Source organism: Rana temporaria, chromosome 2 (genome assembly GCF_905171775.1).
Source record: "Rana temporaria chromosome 2, aRanTem1.1, whole genome shotgun sequence".
Taxonomy (NCBI): domain Eukaryota; kingdom Metazoa; phylum Chordata; class Amphibia; order Anura; family Ranidae; genus Rana; species Rana temporaria.
Genome location: NC_053490.1, coordinates 311917411 through 311935247, shown reverse-complemented (window position 1 = coordinate 311935247; position 17837 = coordinate 311917411). Strand labels below are relative to the sequence as shown.

Below are 17837 nucleotides of genomic sequence, written 5' to 3'. Positions count from 1 at the left end.
TAAGTTACGGCGGCGTAGTGTATCTCTGGCGGCGGAATTCAAATCGGCGATTAGGGGGCGTGTTTCATTTAAATGAAGCGCGTCCCCGCACCGAATGAACTGCGCATGCGTCGTCCCGAAATTTCCCGCCGTGCATTGCGCTAAATGACGTAATTTTTTTGAACATAGACGTGACTTACGTCCATCACGATTCACGGACGACTTACGCAAAAAAAAAAAATTCAAATTACTTAACATGGCAAATCTAACTATACGCCGCAAAACACCAGCTTTAACTATACACCGGAAAAAGCCGACTAGAGACGACGTAAAGAATGCGACGGCCGCGTGTACGTTCGTGGATCGTCGGAAATAGCTAATTTACATACTCGACGTGGAAAACGACGCAAACTCCACCCAGCGGACACCAAAGTATTGCATCTAAGATCCGAAGGCGTACAAAGCCGGACGCCTGTCGGATCTAACCCAGATGCCGTTGTATCTTGGTTTGAGGATTCAAACTAAAGATATGACGCAGGAAATTTGAAAGTACGCCGGCGTATCAGTAGATACGCCGGCATACTCTCTCTGTGGATCTACCCCTAAGATATTTTTTTTACTTACATTGAATGAGAAGTGTCCTTTGTTCTGGTAGCTGCTCTTTTCCTTTAAATAAAGGAATGAAAGATCCACCGCCTCCATTTATAGAGCATTTTCATGAATGAAGGAGGAGGTGAAAAGGGTGGGCATAATCTGCACTCTTAAAAAGTTCCTATGACAGGTCCAGCAGCTAATGTGCTGAAAGTCACCAGCACTTCTGGTCTAAATTGTAGCCATCATTTCTGTTAGACAAACTGATGGCTTGGAACATGACCCATCTTTGTAAGCCCCTGTTTTCAGGTACAGTACATACCGTCATCTGAGTAATAGAGCACTAAAGATAACAAACACTGCTCTGTCTGGGTAGTGTCATTTGATGTTTCTGCTGCATACAGGTACTGGGTTGTACTCAGGGCTCAAGTCCTGCGGGAACGTGTGGGAACGGAGTTCCTGCACTTTTTTCACAGCAGGAACTCAGTTCCCTTTGCAGGACTAGAGCAGCCGAGAGCAGCCGAGCCGCCCGAGCCAATCCTTCACTAAGCGGCATAGCAAGTAGATTATGCGCAAAAAAGTTTATCAGAGCATTGTTATAGGAGGCAGCATAGTCAATCTAAAAAGTTGAAATCAGTAAAAAATTCCAGCTGTTTGGGGTGGTGATGGGGGATGTGCGGATATGTTAGGATGGGAGTATGCACACAGGGCTGCCGTCAATAAGGAACAGAAACCATGTTCCAATCTAGCAAACAAACAAGGAGAGAGGCGCCTCTGGGTGCAGTACTTAAAACAGTTTAAAAATGAATTTAAAATTAAAAAAAAAACCACAAGTGAAAAGAAGCCACTCACATTTTGGTGGTCAATCGAAAACGTGTGGAGTCAATTTTTCAGGAGGGTAGGTAGGTATCATCTGGCGTTGTCTTTTCCCTTTGTCCCTGGTACAGATCCCCTGCATCCCAGAGCGCTGTACCAGGGACAAAGGGAAAAGACAACGCCAGATGATACCTACCTACCCTCCTGAAAAATTGACTCCACACGTTTTCGATTGACCACCAAAATGTGAGTGGCTTCTTTTCACTTGTGGTTTTTTTTTTAATTTTAAATTCATTTTTAAACTGTTTTAAGTACTGCACCCAGAGGCGCCTCTCTCCTTGTTTCTTCACTAAGCGGCGGTGCCCAGCTCGAGTCACTGTCAGGGGCAGGCGAACCTTAGTAATCCTTTATGTTACTGGCCGCTTCCTGTATATGGATTCATCGGGTAGTGTGCGGGTATTCCGTCACTTCCTCGATGCCGCAATGTCTTCTGGGAGCTTTTGTCATTGTTCCCAGGAGACATTGCGGAGGTCTGCCGTGAGTTATCGCGGGATTTCTTTCTAAATAACTTGCAGCAGTCCTCCGCAATGTCTCCTGGGAACAATGACAAAAGCTCCCAGGAGACATTGCGGCATCGAGGAAGTGACGGAATACCCGCACACTACCCAATGAATCCATATACAGGAAGGGGACAGTAACATAAAGGATTACTAAGGTACAGTGGATCGAAAAAAAAAAAAAACATGTGCTTTAGTAATTATGCATATGAGCGTATCATTTTTTATTTTTTTTTTGGTGGGGGGTGGATCTTGGGTGGGAGTTCCCACACTTTTTTCCTCAGGACTTGACCCCTGGTTGTACTTAATGCATATCTATGGTAAAAATATAAAATCATTCTACATTGAATCTCAAAAATGTTAAAAACCTATTTTGTGAAGATCACCACATAATGACTTCCTTGAATTCTCCAACACCTGTTCACTATGCCCTGTGGGTATAGGCACTGCTGTCACACATTTCACAGAGCCTGCCTTCTGATTTACAGAGGTGCAGAGAGGAGGAGTTTTAAGAGGTGGAGTCAGTACAGAGATCAAAGCTTGCAGGCAGCATGGTACCATGGTATATATAGTCCTTAGAAATTGAATGTAAACAGTAGAAGAAACGCTGCAAAGCATGCAGGGAAATCAGGAAGTTGTGGAAAGAGATGGCCAGCAGACAGCTAGTGCTCACTATAAGAAGAGAAGTATCAAGTAAAGCTTATATTGGATTGTCAAGAATAGTTATTACCAAGAATAGTTAATGTTTGTTACTACAATGCTGATATCATAAAATAAAAGTGTATGCTGTGACCATAGATTTCCTTTAATTGTGTTACTTTACAATAACAGGTGGGGATTTTCTACAAAGTTAGTTAAAATCCCTGCAAGTTACATTGAACACCCAAAGGGCATTGGTTTATTCTCAAAAAAAGTGGAGTTTATCTTTCATGACAATGCTTAAGAGCCCTAAGGTGGTGATGTAGTAGTGCTTCTTTAACAACTTCAGCCCCGGGAGGTTTTACCCTCTTAATGGCCAGGCCATTTTTTAAGATATGGCACTGTGTTACTTTAGCTGACAATTGCACAGGCCTGTGACACTGTACCCAAATAAAAATGTTGTTCTTTTTTTCCCCACACAAAGAGCTTTCTTTTGGTGGTATTTGTTCACCTCTGTGGTTTTTATTTAAAAAAAAATGTATTTTCTGTTATAAAACATATCCAATTAAAAAATGTCATTGATTTAGGCCAATATGTAATCTGCTACATATTTTTGGTAAAAAAAAAAACACAACTAGCCGGATTCACGTAGATCGGCGCATCTTTGTGCCGGCGTAGCGCATCTCATATGCGCTACGCCGACGTAACTCTGAGAGGCAAGTGCAGTATTCACAAAGCACTTGCTCCCTACGTTGCGCCAGCGTAACGTAAATTGGCCGGCGTAAGCCCGCCTAATTCAAAGTAGGAAGGTAGTGGGCGTGATACATTTAAATTAACCGTGACCCCATGTAAATGAAGGGCCGAACGAACGGCGCATGCACGCGCATGCTCAGAATCACGTCGCATATACTCCCTAAGATACGACGACAGCTCAATGCCTACGACGTGAACGTAACCTACGCCCAGCTTCATTCACGTACGACTTACGTAAACAACGTAAAATATGACGGCTGTTCCCTGGTCCATACCCTAACATGACTTACACCTGCTTTATGTGGAATAACTTTACGCTGGACATACGCCTTACGTAAACGGCATAGATTACAGCGACGGGCACAAGTACGTTCGTGAATTGGCGTATCTCGGTCATTTGCATATTCAAAGCGTAAATCAATGGAAGCGCCCCTTGCGGCCAGCGTAAATATGCGCCCAAGATACGACGGCGTAGGAGACTTATGTCGGTCGGATCAAGCCAACATTCAGGCGTATCTTGTATTGAGAATTAGGCGCACAGATACGACGGCGCATCCGAGAACTTACGCGGCGTATCAGAAGATACGTCGGCGTAAGTCCTACGTGAATCCGGCTATATAAGTGTATATTGATTATCGAGTCTACAGACGATGGGATAGTTTTTTTTTTTTTCCATTTTCTATTTTCTTTTACTAGTAATGGCAGCAATTAGTAATTTTTATTGGGACTGCGACATTGCAGTGGACAGATCGGACACATAACTGACATTTTTGTGAATCAGTGACATTATTACAGTGATCAGTGCTAAAAATATGCATTGTACTAATGACACCGGCAAGGAAGGGGTTAACATTAGGGGAGATCAAGGGATTGACTGTGTTCCATGGGTGTGTTTACTAACTGTGTGGGGGGTGGGCTGACTTGGACAACACACAGATCCATCTTCCTGCATAGCAGAAAGACAAGATCTCAGTGTAATCCCCTGGCAGAATGCAGATCTGCCTTGTTTACTTTGGCAGATCCCCATTCTGTCACTTTAATGAATGACCGCGAGCGGCCGGCAGACATCGAGCCTGCCGAATCCGCTGATTGGCTCCCCCACTGGCCAATCAGCGTGCCCACAGGAGCTAGTGCACGAACCGCCGTACCGGTACGGCGATTCGCGCAGCCAAGCCACCTTGCTGCATGTGGTCGGCAAGTGGTCGGCAAGTGGTTTCTTGAAAGTACACTTATCCTTTAAGAAGCCATAAGATCTATGTCTGAAGCATTTGAGCTACAAATCCAGCTATAATAATAGAAAATTTACAGTAAATGAAAATATGTTTTCACCTGAAAAACTCTCATTCAATGAGCCCTTCAAAACTGGAGCAGTCAAAATCTAGAACAGTTATGCATGGAAAAATATCAGTCACTATAATTAATTTAGGTTTCAATATTTTTATTTTATTTTATTAAAGGTTTTTACAAATAAGGTAAATTCCAATATTAATTTCAAACAATACGCAATATCCAGAATTTTGATTGCATATAAAATAAACCAAAATTGTTACACACTGTTACTACACTAATATTGAGCGAAAGACATAGTAACTTCCCTCCCATTGGCAAAGGATGATTGCCTCTAAGGCACCGTACACACGTTCGGACAAAACCAATGAGAATGGTCCGACGGACCGTTTTCATCGGTTCACCTCTGAAGTTGCCGTACGGCCTGATATGTGTACACACCGTCAGTCCAAAATTCGATCGGGTCAGAACGCGGTGACGTCAAACACACGACGTGCTGAATAAAACGAAGTTCAATGCTTCCAAGCATGCGTCGGTTTTGAAGCATGTTTTAAAATTTTGGACCGAAGGAAAACAGACCGATAGCCTATACACACGGTCGGTTTGGTCCGATGAAAATGAACTTCGGTTCATTCTCATGGGACCAAACCAACCGTGTGTACAGGGCCTTAGATGGCTGTCCTCAGCACATTGCTGAGATATAGAGCTGCAAGCTACCGTATTGATTCTCAATAAGCCTATCCCACTTGGTAGTTTGTAAAGAGGCCATAAAATATGAATGTCTCAGCATGTCTTTCTATTCTATTGTATGATGTCAATGTGATTGGATGGGGTTCAGGCTACGTCTCAGAAGGTGCAGATCCTCTCAACCAACAGGAGAGGGATGCTCCGATTCCCCACAACCACTGGATTACGCAGTCCGAATTCCTAAATCACAAGTAAAGAGAAGAAAGGAAAAGTAGGAAAAAGGAGAAAAGGAAGGGAAGTGAGGAAGGGGGAAAAGACTCCACTCTCTGGTCCATCCCATTTAAGCGAAACCCTAGTTAGGTATGGTCCAGGGATCATTAGTCAAGTATCAAATCCACAGGCTATCATTAATTTTCAAAGCTTAACTGAATGAGGTGAGGCTAGTCTGTGATTGTCTATCTGCCCAGTTGCTCCAGTTTTGATAAGTTCCCTAATCTAATATGTTAAAGTGGAACTTTAACCACAACTTGATAAAAAATAAAGCTCTTTAGTAAGGAACACACATTCCATAATAATAATTATACTACCATTGCTCCTGTTTCTCCTTGCTGGAGGCTGCAATATTTGTTGAAGCCCAGAGACCCTGAACAGCAGTAAATCATAAAGTTTAACTAAACACGTCAATTTAACAGTTTCAAAAAAACAGTTATGCCCCGCACACACGACCGGTTTTCCCATCTGAAAAACTCTTTTGGCTGGGAATCCCGACCGTGTGTATGCTCCATCGGACATTTTCCTACAGGAAAACTGGTGGAAAAAAGAGAAGGATCTCTTTTTTCCCCGTCAGGAAAAAATCCTAGCAGGAAAACTGTTTGTCTGTATGGAATTCTGACGGGAAAAAAACACGCATGCTTGGAAATAATTTGACGCATGCTCGGAAGCATTGAATATATTTTTCTCGCCTTGTCGTATTGTTGTACGTCACCGCGTTCTTAACGCTTAAAAGTTCAGAGAACTTTTGTGTGACCATGTCTATGCAAGGCAGACTTGAGAGGAATTCCGTCGGGAAAACCATTGTGGTTTTTTTTTCAACGGGAAAACCGCTCGTGCCAGGATTGTTAACTGTCACATTTGCCTGTGCCCTCAATCAAACCATCAAATGGCTGGCGTCATAACTGATCATACATGCATCACCATGGTAGTTGCAGATCAAACTGAAGCAGCTTCCTTGGCTGCAAAGGAGAGGAGGACCTGAGCATGTGCAGAACAGGATTAGACAGTGTATTACTGGATTTTAAAGGCACATATTTTTAAAGTTTTACATACCTTCAAAAAGGGCCAGCCTGAAGTAATCTAGCAGAACCAAATTTTCTGAATAACGTTCCACTTTAAAATGGAACTAAAGTAAAAAAATACCTCCGTTCCAAAGGTTCCGCTCCCACGAGATCTTTTCCCCAACTTCTTCTAGGTGATGATCTTTGGCTATCTTGATTGGCTGGTGCAGGAAGACATCATTTTAAACACAGTACTGGCACTGTGATGGAAATGTAAACTGAGCTGCATAAATGTAAGGCACAAGAGTGCAGAGGAACACTCAAATACCCGAAAGTGCACAAAGGGTAAATCTTTCAGGGCCCACCCCAATTACCATTCTGGTACATTAAGTTAATGCACACATATTGAAAAGCATTGTGTCTTGCATTACAGTGCGTTGAGCTAAGACCACTCAATTCAAATAAATGGAATGTTAATGCACCAGAACTGACAAATAAGAAGGCCAGTATGGTGGCCTGAGTTTAAGGGAGGAGCCCGGAGGGTATTTAAGCAGCCCACTCACACATTCTTTTGTCGGTTCAGTGTGCGGTACTACACGTCACTGGGCCGACTCTTCCCAGCTCACCTCATGTCCGTGAGTCTGCGCATTCAATCGCATTCGACATCGCAAGCGCATTGCGGCTTCTCTCTTCATGGTCTTCGATGGCGGTTCCAGGTAGTATTCAAACCTTTTTGTATCATGTGCAATCTTGCAATTCGTTATGCTTCCTATCCTACATCCCTTTTGTAAAAAAGCTGCCTCTGAGTTATTGTTGCTCATGTTCCAACATCATTCGGCACAGGCTTGGTACATTTGTAACTTCCTCCTGCCAAACATACGATTCATTTGTAAATCCAAGCCTCCGAGCCACTGTCGGTCGTGGTCTGATATCACTTGCCACAGGCTTCACTGGTTATAAAATTCGCTGTCCATAGTTGCTGCCTCATCCATTTGGAGATTAGCATGTATTGTTTGTATGGGTTCTTTGGCAGATTGAGGTGGTAATTGGACTCACCTGGTGCCTTGTCTGCACTTGATTAGCCTGGGGGAATGGGTGGTTGGTAGGTGTTCGGTTTCAAAGCAAGGGGTAGCATACACTCTACAACCAATTCATATCAGATTTGTTCAATACTCCTTACTACTGATTCGTATAGGAATAGTTTCATGAATTTTACAACCGTTTGGTATCAGTTAGTTCTCTTTATAACCGATTTGTATCAGATACATTGCATACTTTCTACCGTTGCCGTTCGTTGTTTTCCCCATGCCGTGTGTTTTAGTTCCCGCAGCGGAACTTACGAATTGTTTGTACACGGTTCTTCTCTCTCATTATTTAGCAAAGTTATTGACTGTGCGTCATGCATGGCGCCACACCACACTCTTCGGATGTGTTGCACACCCACTCCAGGTAGGATTCGTTACCTTGTTTGTCATGTCAAATTTGTGGTGTCACCCGTACCATATGTTCGGTTCCCGCAGTGGAGCTTACAAATTATTCGTACGCACTTCTCACGTTCTATTTTCTACACCAAACCTTGTTGTTTTGCCCCATGCATGGCATCATGCTACACCTTCCCGATATGTTTCACTCCAGCCACAGTCCGCCGTGAACTCACTTGCATGGCCCACTTTCCCAAGTAAGATTTCTTATTACATTCTTTATGTCCTATTAATTTGCTACTATTCGTTGTCTCCCATATCGTTCATTAGTGGCCCCTACAGAACCTATGAATCAAATGGACATTGTCCTTATACTGCTCGCTTAAAGGTACAAACAAACAAGGTGTTTCTATCCTTTCTCAGTAACCCAATTCTTATTAATTGAGACCTTGCAACCATGCATATCATCTCAGCAGCCTGACACCCGTGTTAGGACCCTTGCAACATATGACCCTTACAAAAAGCAAAATAAAATAAAAAATATATATATAAAAACGCAAAGAAAAAAAAAGAAAAAAGAAAAAAAATATATATATATAAAAACGCAAAAAAAAAAACTTTGCCACCACGCAATCTCAGCCCAGCAACCTGACACCTGTTGAGACCATTGCAACCATGCAAAATCGTCTCAGCAGCCTGACACCCTTGTTGAGACCCTTGCAAACGCAATACCGTCTCAGCAGCCCCACACTTATCGAGACCCTTGCAACCACGCAATACCCTCTCGAGCAACCTCCCACTCGTCAAAGACCTTTGTGACCACGCAGTCTCGCCCCAGCAACCTGGCATTCATTGAGACACTTGCAGCCAGACAAATCATCTTAGGCCTCATGTACACTGCTTTTGGTAAACGGATGTTTAGGAACAGTTCAGTATTTTTCAGCCGCCCCTGATCTCTCCTCTATGTTATCTTATCAGTACATCTACACAGGGTCCCCAATCTCTTCTCTATGTTATCTTATCAGTACATCTACACAGGATAATTTATAGTTGTTTCTAGGCAGTTGAGTTTAGAAACCTTCCCGAAAATAAAAATAAAAAATGGGTTCAGACGGATGTTCAGAGGCATTCGAAACGCCAATGCCTGTACCAGCTTGTAAATACTGCCAGACGCGGTAACTCATGTTTACCAGTAATTCATTCACAGTCGTTTTCATAAAAAAAAAAGAAAAAAGGGAAAATTGTCTCAGCAACTTGACACTCATTTGGGACCCTTGCAAAATGTAATATCATCTCAGCTACCTCACACTCGTCTAGACCTTTGTAACCACACAATCTCATCTCAGCAACCTGACACCCGTTCAGACCTTTGCAGCCATACAAAGTCGTCTTAGCAACCTGACACTCATTTGAGACCATTGCAAACGCAATATCGTCTCAGCAACCTGACACCCGTTCAGACCCTTGCAGCCATACAAAGTCATCTCAGCAGCCCGACACTCACTTGAGACCATTGCAAACGCAATACCGACTCAGCAACCTGACACCCGTTCAAACCCTTGCAGCCATACAAAGTCGTCTCAGCAGCCCGACAACCATTTGAGACCATTGCAAACGCAACATCGTCTCAGCAACCCCTCACTTGTTGAGACCTGTGCAACCACACAATGCCATCTCAAAACAAACCTCATTATCATCAAGACTTTTGCAACCACGCAATATCGTCTCAGCAAACCAGACTAAGACCCTTGCAATCACGCAATGCCTTCTCAAAACAAACCTTCATACTCATTGAGGCCCCTGCAACCACACAATATCGTCCCAGCAACCTGACACTCACTGACACCCTTGCAACCACACAATATTGTCTGCAGTAGTATAAAACACTTTGCAGCACGCACCTACGTGCAAACCCGAATACAAACTAAACTTGCAAACACACCTCAGTGACAAACAATCAGCCACACAAACACACAGTAGCACCCAGTTGGCTATTCATCTTCAGTGGCACGCGGGCCACTCATCTTTTCTCTGTCTTTTTCCCTGTGGTTAGTTCAGGTTTCCATCCAGCACCAGCGAGAGCACGTTGGTCTGCGAGTGCACGTTGGTCTGCCGATGCACATTGGTCTGCCGGTGCACGATGGTCTGCAAGCACACGTTGGTCAGCAAACGCACGTTGGTCTGCGAGCGCACGTTGGTCTGCAGGCGCGTGTTGGTCTGCGTGCGCACGTTGGTCTGCGAGCGCACGTTGGTCAGCGAGTGCATGTATATCGTCTTGTTGAGCACCTGTGTATTGTCTTGATTTTCTCACACCAATGCAAGATCCAGTCCAAGTTCTCAAACTAGACCAAGCATCAGTAGCAGACTTAGCTATGTGGGACAACTTCCCCACCTGATAGAACAGCATTTCAATCTTCATCCTGGCAGTGTCAGCCGAGCCACCACAAGCTTCTTTTACCTTAGTGCAGTCCTCCTTCACTTACCTCATCCTTCCATTTTTCTTTTAAATGTCCTTATTTCTTCTGAGAAATCCTCACTTCCTGTTCTTCTGTCTGTAGCTCCACACAGTAATGCAAGGCTTTCTCCCTGGTGTGGAGTGTCATGCTCGACCCCTCCCAGGAAGTGAGGATTTCTCAGAAGAAATAAGGACATTTAAAGCAAAATCAAAGGATGAGGTAAGTGAAGGAGGACTGCACTAAGGTGAAGGAAGCTATTTAGGGGAAAACATTGTACCTTTACAACCCCTTTAATGGATAGCACTTCTGCTTTTTTGCACTGGGACTCTTGGTTGGAATCCTATCCAGGACTCTACTTGCATAAAGCTTGCATGCTCGCCTTGTTCTTGTGTTAGAACTTCTGCCTTGTTGCACTGGGGCTTTTGGTTGGAATCCTATCCAGGACTCTACTTGCATGAAGCTTGCATGCTCACCTTGTTCTTGTGCTAGAACTTCTGCCTTGTTGCACTGGGGCTCTTAGTTGTAATCCTATCCAGGACTCCACTTGCATAAAGCTTGCATGCTCGCCTTGTTCTTGTGTTAGAACTTCTGCCTTGTTGCACTGGGGCTTTTGGTTGGAATCCTATCCAGGACTCTACTTGCATGAAGCTTGCAAGCTTGCATGCTCGCCTTGTTCTTGTGTTAGAACTTCTGCCTTGTTGCACTGGGGCTCTTAGTTGTAATCCTATCCAGGACTCTACTTGCATGAAGCTTGCATGCTCACCTTGTTCTTGTGTTAGAACTTCAGACTTTTTGCACTGGGGCTCTTGGTTGGAATCCTATCCAGGACTCTACTTGCATGAAGCTTGCATGCTCTCCATGTGCTTGTGTGGGTTTTCTCTGAGTATTCTGCTTTCCTCCCACACTCCAAAGACATGTTGGTAGATTAAATGGCTCCTATCCATATTGGCTCTATTAAGTGTACGTAAGCATGGGAGATAGGGACCTTAGATTACAGACTCTTTTAGGGCAATGATTGATGTTAATGTACGCTATACAGTATATGTAATGCATTGTTGAGGCTAAAATAAATAAAGTGTAGATTTAAAAAAGCATGTCAAATGAAATTCTTAAATTAAGCTTGTAAAAAGAGAAAATGTAATATACATTCAACTGTAACTGTTCACAACCAGACGGTTTCAGTTTATTGAAGTAAAATACGATTCATTCACTTTGTTTGCCAGGGGTTACTGCTTCCAATAGAACGGCCTTTGCCTCACCTAATAGGCTTGCACGGGTAAACACTTTATAGTGCTCAGTAAAACTTGCTAGTAGAAATACTTTTATTTCTAAGCCATAATGTCATTGTTGTAAGGTTTTCAGTTTCAAATTCCCATGTTTCAATCATCATGGGAAATTCTTGTAAAGCCCATGTTTTCACTTAGTAGCTTGTGAGAGAGCAGCCAAAAGGAAGCTGATTGGCTAGGAGCCACTGCCGTGACCTCACAGAAGCGCCAACCAGTCACAACGCTCAGAAATCCAGCAGTTCTTTTCTAAATTAAAACCAACTTAAAATATATAAATCATTGACTTGCTAAGATATAAGCTATTCAGGAATGTACAAATCAGAGGGGAATTCTACGATATTGTGCCTACAGGGATCAATAGTCTCCGGCAGCAAATATGTAACAGGGACTTTTCAGGGCACGTAGACAAAAATTATAGTAATGAAAAAGTAATACATTTAAAAAATGCATCTTCTTTATTAAATGATATTAAAAGACAAGCAATGTGTTTCATTTATACATCAAGCATTAATATATTGTATTAATAATATGATTCACATATGGAATATATGTAGGTTTTGTTGAGCGATAACAAAGTCTACATGAACAGACTCCGGCTGGAAATGTGCTTGGTCTCTGAATCAGGATTCACGGCATTCATCTACTTTACAAGAATCCACTTACCCCACATTTAACCAGGTTTTACAAACTACAGATTAACGCATCACACAGTTCGTTTTATCTAATTAATGAGTCTAATAAAACTTGAAAGTTGCAGTCACATAGCTGAAAGTAAAAATCCCTACCCTTGTGTAAAGCTTTGTGAACTGAGCCTGGAGATTTGTTTTCACTTTCTGTCAATGTGAAGATAAAAAAAAAATGAGAAGGGCTTTCCCAAAAGAGGCACAGACAGCTATAAAATTGACTGGGGTTGTAACCTTTATCTTCTCTAGTAGAAATAATAATACTTCTGTTGCCGTTTGTGTACCCATCAGAGAGTCTCCCTTCAATTCTTGTCCAGGTAACTACACAGATAAAGACGTAGAATCCTCTCAGCTAAAGCTACATAATAAATGGTGAGATTCTAAAGCTCTACCACTCCCACCAAAAAAAAAAAAAGGTTTGGCTGGAGTCATTGTACATTTTCAAAATGTTTTTGTTGTTTTAACTAAGTATTAGTGTAGTTATATTCGATGTGTCGTTTGTTGTTTGGCCAACCTTGTAATGATGGGCTCACATGTTGTGGCTGTATTATGTAGTGCCATGGCTGATTGATTCCCCTATGTTGATGGATTAATTTACGTAACTTGTCCATATTTGCTAAAGGGACAGGCAATTTGTATTTTGGGTCACATCGTTCCAATTCATGCCTCACCCTTTCCTCTGGGTTGCATAGCATTGGGAGTGTAATCTGATGAAAGATATGTCCTCCCTTCATTTATCTGCCTATTTGTGTCTGTGTCAGCTCTAATTACTGTTTAGCTGTCACCTGCAGACCACTAGACAGAGAGACCCAGGAATTGTGGTATTTGCAGTTTCTTCACAGGAAATGTCAGTTCTCAGACTACAGACACAAGTCTTACATTAATATGTGCAGTGCCATGTGGCCTGCCTCATGTTTCAAACTTTTGACACCAAACTGGAAAGATTTACTGTACTATAGGCTGTGTGTACAGGGCAACACATGTCACCAAACTACATGATCAATGCACATCTTATGCAGGTGAAAAACACAAGGTGTAAGTACCTTGTAGAAAGGTTTAGAGTACCGATCTCCTGATGAAGTCATGTGACATGACGCCACGCGTAGAGACAGGAAGTACCAGACCTCACACACTCTGAAGGGAGAGATATGAGCTCGCTGCTCGTTTTGTTTGGATATTTCTGACATTTTAAATGTGAGTTTTTTATATGTTTTTATATTAAATACTTTTTGAAGCGGAGCTGTACTATGTGCCTTCTTCTCTCTTTGCCCATCTATACCTGCTGAGCATTTAGTGCCAGTATCCGTGGACGTTTAGGTGGAGGCCAAAGAGAGAGGATCAGCATACAATCAAGATCACAGACTGGGTCGCATGAACTCGCCATTCATAGAAGATAGGCCCACTGCTCACGGCCTCCATGTGAGTGCATGTGCATGTGATTGATCGTTTTTTAGACCCTTGCTTCCAGTATTACGCCATATCTTCCTCTTTTTCTTGTTTCTTCCAAAATGGTCATTTAATGTGGAGACTACATCTAGCCCTCATCCTGCTGGATCTTTGAGTACACCTTGAGTGGTATCCAGGCTATCCGTGCTATGGCCTTGAGGTGAGCATTCTATACCACTAGAGGTGTTCGCACCGAAGCTTGCTCTTCTCTGAAATATTGGATTTCCTGGTTTCTCATCACTTATTACTCACAGCTATCAAGGACTGCACCTTTAAATATATGATTTTTGGATGCAAGACTTTTATTTGCACTTGATTTCACTGGATTTTTACCCTTTATTATGTGTTGGGATCACTTACCTTTGGTCCTTAGTACCAATCCTGGACATTTATTTTGATAACTGTGTTTATTTACTTCCATGTTTATTTTATTTCCTTATAAGGATTTTGCTGCATAGTGTTAACCTTTTCCAGATCACCCACCTTCACAGTTCAGATTGCACACTGCTTGTAGAGTTCACCCTGCCCAATTGGTGGGACTTATTGATCACTGTTTTGTTTCGCTTTTTTGTTTATTGTTTTTTGTTTTTCGCCCTATCCCTCCATACCCACACAGCACAGTTATTATCACTCATTTCATTTGCTTTCACTTTTGGCTAGGACCAATTTCAGGTAACTGCAGCAGTGCCCCCTAGGTTTAGAACATCGATAGCGCGAGAGCCCTTCCATTGCATTAGAGTACCATTAACCCCTTAGTGGCAACATAGCACAAATATGCTGCCCCACTGGACTTATTCTTTTTTTTTTTTCTTTTTTTTTCGTGGGGCTGAACATTTGTGCACCTCGCTTTGTGCTGGGAACGTGCTGCATGGCCGCTCCCAGCATAGTGACCAGGTTCTCAACGAGAGCCCCAGGCCCCATTCTAATGATCGGGACCCAAAACATCCGATTCTGGATCACCTGATTGATGTGATAGGATAAGTTAGTAGTGAATACAAATCTTAGCTATGACTAAGCATCAGAGGAGGTGTGATATGCATTAGCTGTACTGTATATTCTGTCATCTGTTTGAATTTTTATGGATTAATAAAGGTGATTTTGTTGGAGTGCGGCCATCCAGATTTTTATTCGCTACAAACTTCCTGTTGCATGCATGGCTGGCACCCTTGTTATGTGCAGTGATGGTGAAGCATAGTGGTATCAACCTTTAGAGGCCGGTATACTACTTACTTCTGATCGCTGTGATAGCCTCTGATTGGCTATCACAGTGATCAGTCACTGTAAAACCAGGCCCGTTTTTTTCTGTCTCTGTAAATGGAGGAGAAAAATACATTGTATCTTACTCTGTTCTTGCAGAGAGAGAAAAAAAAGTGTGTGTGTGTAGGAAACAATAAAAAATTATAAAAAAAAAAAAAAAAAGATCAGTGCCAGGGTTAGTGTTTGGGTCAAGGTCAAGCCCGCTGGCTGACATCACAGTGCCTGTCCAGGCTTTGAAAAGATTATGACCACTTGGTCAGGATCCACCCAGAAGTCTGGCTCAGCCTCTCAGCAATCCACCAAGAGAATGAGCCAGCCCCTCCTGCCCCCTCCACAGCTCAGCGCTCTAGTGAACGCAGGAGGGGACAGCTGAGATATGCTGACTGACAGTCCTGTCTCTCTGCTCAGAGTGGAGGGGGAGAACTGAATGATCAACAGTGTTTGATCGCTCAGTTCTCACTACAGAGCCAGCTGGGGGAACAGATACAGCATTGGATCCATACTTCTCTTTTAATAATAGTGATGCATTTTTTTTAACCAATTGGCTTATTGTAATTATTATTATTATTTTTATCCACAATTTATATAGCGCCAACAGTTTATGCAGTGCTTTACAATGTAGAGGGGGGACAGCACAATTACAGTACAGTTTAGTACAGAAGGTACAGGAGGGCCATTCTAAAGGTACATAGCTTTATTTATAATATTGCAATGTTGCAGTAATCAATAGCAACCATTTCCTCTTTCCCTAGCAATAACAAGAATTAACCCAGATCATGAAATCTTTAAATAATGGCTGCACATTATTGTAGCGTAGTGGCTCAGTTTTAGCTGTCTTGCCACACTGAAGTCCTGGGTTTACCTCCAGCAGGGGTGCTTTTCACACAAGTATATTGCCCCAGCGTATATTTTTTATTTCCTCCTATAAACACAGGCAAATGCACAGACCCCAGGCCATCAAACTGCATACAAATACATTTGCAATTTAATTCCTTAATGTGGCCTGCATTTTAAAACCTTATCAATGGTAGCAATTGAAGTCATAACATTAGATTGTGAGCTCTGCAGTTCACAGAATCCTGATATGATATGATTAAACAAGTATTCATTTATTTATTTTTACCATGTAAATAAAAAAAACTGGAGGATGATAAAAAACTGCGAGCTCTGTGGAATAGCAATTAATTTGCACCGTTATGAAAACCTCAACAATATTTATGTGACAGAGGAAACAAAATCAATTTGTTAGCTTTCGCTCTGCCTAAACAAAAATAAACAGCGTCGCTTGTTTCCTCTTCCCATTATTCTCGCCATCAAGGGTTAAATCATTTTCGACTAGTGATTATTTGAAAACACCACCGCTGGGCTGAAGCTGATAGGTTCAGACGTAATCCCAGTTTAAACGCCACTGTCACTATAGGGGGTTATTATCAGCTGTTCTTCTGCAGACTAGAGGAGGATGCGTTCGAGATCTGCATGTTTATGCGCAAGCCGTGCTATTGTCTCTCCTGACTTTCTAGTTTTGTAGATGTCACTTGAATTAAAATTGGAATATCCCTGCGCTTGTTGTACAGAGAGGTGAAGAAAAAAAAAAAAAGAGAGAGGATTTGAATCACACACCTGGTTTATGTCATGAAGGCACTAGGACCTTGAAGAACTGTCCTGCCTTCTGAGTCAGCCCTAGATCTGGAGCTCCTAACTCCTGAACCAGTGAATGAGAGGACAGACATGTGAATGGCTCAGCTGGGTTTCAAAGCACTTTGTAGACTGGACTGTGAGAGGCTACGAAAACCATTGGATCATCCAGGATTTCAGCACCTTGTAACTCTCACTTCTACACAAGCACAGGTGAGAAATAAACCTTGCATGCTTCAGTATCTGACCGCTCATAGACTTACATGGGCTTCAAAGTTTTTTCTTAGTATTACGAACACTAAATACAACCTTATGTTACATGTTTCTGCACTGATTCGGAAACAAGACACAGTTTGCATTGTAGGCTGCAGCACTTCTGTAATGTTTCAGGCACTCCTAACCCTGAAGCTTTTTTTGCTTCGCTGGATTACATTCAAGCCTTCAGCAAATCTTGTTAGAAATGTGTTTTGAGACAAGAATCCTATATTAGGGCATTTTCTGCATTCCCTTTGTAATTCTTCTTTATATATCTCAGACCCCCCCTCCTTTTTCGTTTCTAACTAGAAGCCTAATAAAATATATAATATTTATTTTCTTTAGATTTTTGTTCCAGGTATTAAAATATATATATATATATATATATATATATATATATATATATATATATATATATATATATAAACCTGGCACAAAATATATATATATATATATATATATATATATATATATATATTCTTTTTTTTTTTCTTAACACAACCTACTTTTAATAGCAGGTTCGACCTGCTGTCTACATTTTAAGGAAATGTCCTAGGTGTGGTAAAGCTACAGGTAAAACCGTCTTATTCTATATTACTATTATTAACCCTATAAAATGCAGAGCAGTGCCCAGTAGGTTTTAGACTTTTTTTTTTTTTGTAATGCAATGCGTAGCAGGCACATAACTCATTGTCACCTGGCACGCATCGAAATGACATCCAAACTCCATCAAGAGTTAAGAAGAGCTTGTGATTAAGTGCTTTCTGTTCTGCGTAATCTTCTTTTGTTGCCAGTGTTCCGCCTGCAAAGCTGGT

At 42.0% G+C, this 17837-nt stretch overlaps 1 protein-coding gene across 6 annotated transcripts in view; it reads left to right on the top strand.

The window, feature by feature from the left end:
- Positions 1-16570: 16570 nt before the first annotated feature.
- The window catches only part of NGF (nerve growth factor), a 148245-nt gene continuing 146978 nt past the window's right edge, over positions 16571-17837 (top strand). For all 6 annotated transcript variants that reach the window (XM_040337397.1, XM_040337396.1, XM_040337395.1 and 3 more), the window contains exon 1: positions 16571-16980. The gene's annotated coding sequence lies outside the window, so the exon portion shown is untranslated. The remainder of the gene's footprint in view (positions 16981-17837) is intronic.